Genomic DNA, 3,575 nt, shown 5'->3' with positions numbered 1-3,575 from the left:
ATATACTGTTAGGATGTCAGTTTGATAAATTATCATTTTCATGATGCCGTTTTTCCTCTTACTGAACAGGCAGCATTTCCAAATGCCCATTACAAACCTCAACTCAATACGCACTAAACAAGTCAAACTAGATCCTGCCTTTTCAAAATTTGTCCTTATTGTTTTCGTTCCCTCTCACCTATCAGTAACCAATTACTCAAGCTAAGGTCTAATGTCATTTTCACTTACTTTTTGTCACTCCCCACAGCCAAACAGTTGTCAACTCCTGTTAAATATTTTTTGTTTATTTTTTTTGAGACACTGTCTGACTTCATAGTTCAGGGTGACTTGAACTCACAGTGTAGCCCAGAGCAGCCTCAGATTCTCCGTGCTCCTCTTGTCTCAGCTGAGTGCTGGGATGACAGGCATGTGCCACCATAGTCGGCCCAATTCCTGTTAATATCACCTGAAAGGTATCTATCAGTGCTTCACCCTCTCGGAACTACAAGCCTACGCACTTATGCACACACATTCCCCCATTTGCCCTTCTCTCACACAGATTTAACTGTAGCTTCCCAAACATGTTGCTTTATATCCACTAAGATGACGTAATCTTGTGCTATCTAATATGGTGGCCACCGTGGCTACTGAACTCTTGAATCATGGCTAATGACAATGGACATGTGATAGAAACATGAAAATAATACTGCATTTCAAATACTTTGCATGAAAACAAAATGCTAAATATCTCCGTAATAGTGCTTAATTTTAAAACATTTTATGCTAAAATGAAGATATAGTGGATATATGAAACTAATGAAAATATACAATTAAAATTAATTTCATCTGATTTTTTTTACTATTTTAATGTGGCTACAAGATAATCTGATATTTTCTATGTACTTACGTAATTTTTTTATTGACTAATATTTTCTCTAGTCTATTTTTCTCCTTCTGATGAAATTAGATTTGTACTGTAAACCTTGTATAGATGTCATTTCTGTGAAGCCTTCCTGACTCCCCTACTCTGGGTAAAGTTAATCATTTCTGTCCAGAACATTTTGCATAAACTTCTATCACAGCAAAAGTACCATCTTTTGTCTTATGAAAAATATTATCATTTGTTTATATGTCTACCTTTACAACTGTTTTGTATTTTTGTATCCTTATCTCCCAAATACACTTAGTGAGCAATTTCTGTTGCCTGATTGGGAGAATGCAATAGTTTTATCAAAAACAGACAAATGATAATCACTAAAAGTAATCATCAAAATTATCCATAAATTTATTGCACATAAAACAAGAAAGGAAATTATCATTTTACATGATTCTATTAAGAAAAAGCTTTCAGTGTGTCAAGAGATAAAACTTTTTTCTAGAGTTAACCCTAGCATCCAGATCCTCATATGAGACACTGAACCACATACACATCAGGGCTTTATCAGAGGTCCACAGATAATATTCCTTTAAGCGGCCATAAGGATGCCAACTAACACTATAAGCAGAAAACATAATCTTCTGGCACAACTTAATTTCAGTGTGAGAAAGTCCAAACATTTCTTTGGTGATTGCACTTGATTATGAGAAGGAATTTGGAGAAGATAATTTGACTTTTTAAAAATATCCAGTGTGACAATTTTTGTCTTTCAGCTGTAATGTGAATTTTTTTTTTTTTTTTTTTTTTTTTGGCAGTGCCTGGCTAGCTATGCAGTCCAGGCTGGCCTCGAACTCACAGCATCCTCCTGCCACAGCCTCCCAAGTGGTGGGATAATGTGGCGGTGGCGGTAGTGGTGAGCATAGCTGCCTCCCAAGTGGTGGGCTTGCAGGTGTACACTAGTGGTAAGATGAATTCTGTTTATATTTATTAAAACTATTGATATTATTGGGCTCAGATCTTTCATCACACTATTGTTTTCTGTTTATCCTATTTGGGCTTATTTTCTTTTATTTCTGAGTTAATTTTCTCTTTTGGGTTAACCAAGCATTTCATTATCTCATGTTTTCTTCTAATAATATTATCTCATGTTTTCTTTCTAATAATAGTCTTTCTTTTGATGATTATCCTGTTAGCAAAATTTAGAGAAAAAAATTTAAAATATATATTTTAATTAAAGCCCATTGAAAGGAAGAGTCGATGTTTAATTGATCAATCTTGCATGCCTATATATGGTAATCTGAGCAAAAACCTGGTAATAACATGCACTATAACAATCATTGTCAATTTCCTATTCTTGTTTTGAAATTCTGTACCATTCTTATTGTTTAATGTTGCTCTGTTACTGTCTTTGTTCTTGTTATTTGTTTTTTTCTAAAATAAAATTTTAAAAATAAAAATATTTTTTTTATGTATTTGGTACAGGATCTCACTACACAGTTTGGACTCATAGTGATGCTCCTGTTTTCAGCCTCCCCAGTGCTCACATTATAGGCGTGCACCACCACGCCCAGTCTAAAATATATATTTTGAACAAAAAAAGTTTGAACATAATGACAGAAAAACTCAGAAAAAGATTATAAAAGATTTAATAAACATGTAGTAACCAGGAGAAAGCTGGTTGTAGCTATATTAATAGCATATGAATGTAATTTTTAAGACAAAATATTACTGAATAACAAACTATCTTATCTAGAAGAATTGCCATTTTGAGTATGCAATTATCTAACTGTATGGATAAAATCTATTTAAAATATTTGAAAAATTATAAGAACTCCACAAATTTACAGTCACCAAGAGTGACTTTAACATTTCTCTCAGTAGCTTAGAGATAAAGGAAACAAAAAGAGTACAAATTTAATGGAGGGCTGGGGTGATGGCTCAGTAGAATAAGTGCTTCCATGGCAAGCGCAACGGCCTCAGTTCAATCCCCGTTTCCAAAAAAAAAAAAAAAAAAAAAAAAAAAAAAAAAAAAAAAAAAAAAATTTAATGGAATAAGAGGGTTTTTTTTGTTTTTGTTTTTTTTTTTTTTGCTCTGAATGCCCTCAGGGGTGGTTTGGCTGGCTGGAGTGTTGTGGGATTCGAACTACAGCAACCTGAGGCTGACAGCTTTGTGGAAGCAGCCACTTAAAGAACTGAGCTACAGCCAGGCCCCCACAAATTTAAACAAAATAGTGATGAGGTTTAGTTTTATGAAAATATATGTAGTCACCCCTCAGCATCTGTGGGATATTGGATCCAGGAATTCCCAAAGGTACCAAAGTCCAAGGATGCTTAAGTCTCATATAAAAAGGAATAGTATTTGTGTATAACTTATACAAATCTCACATGCCTTAAGCCCTCTCTAAGTTACTGACAATACCTAATACAATATAAATGCTATATAAATAGTTGTTCTGCATTAGTTAAGGAGTAGGAAGAAAAAGACTGTTCAGTACAGATACAATTTTTAGAAAATATTTTCTATTCACAGTTGGTTGAATCCACAGCTGAAGGACCCATAAATACCAAGAACAGCTGCATCTGAACCCTGCACACAATTTTCAAATACATGAAATAGTCACAATACCTGACCTTATACTTACTCATAAAGCAAAGTTCAACATGACCAAAAAACAAGTCAACATCAAAAATCACCACATTGCTATGCACAATTCATAAA

This window comes from Octodon degus, unplaced genomic scaffold (genome assembly GCF_000260255.1).
Source record: "Octodon degus isolate 3935 unplaced genomic scaffold, OctDeg1.0 scaffold00004, whole genome shotgun sequence".
In the NCBI taxonomy this organism is placed as follows: Eukaryota; Metazoa; Chordata; class Mammalia; order Rodentia; family Octodontidae; genus Octodon; species Octodon degus.
Note: the sequence above shows the minus strand (reverse complement) of the source record.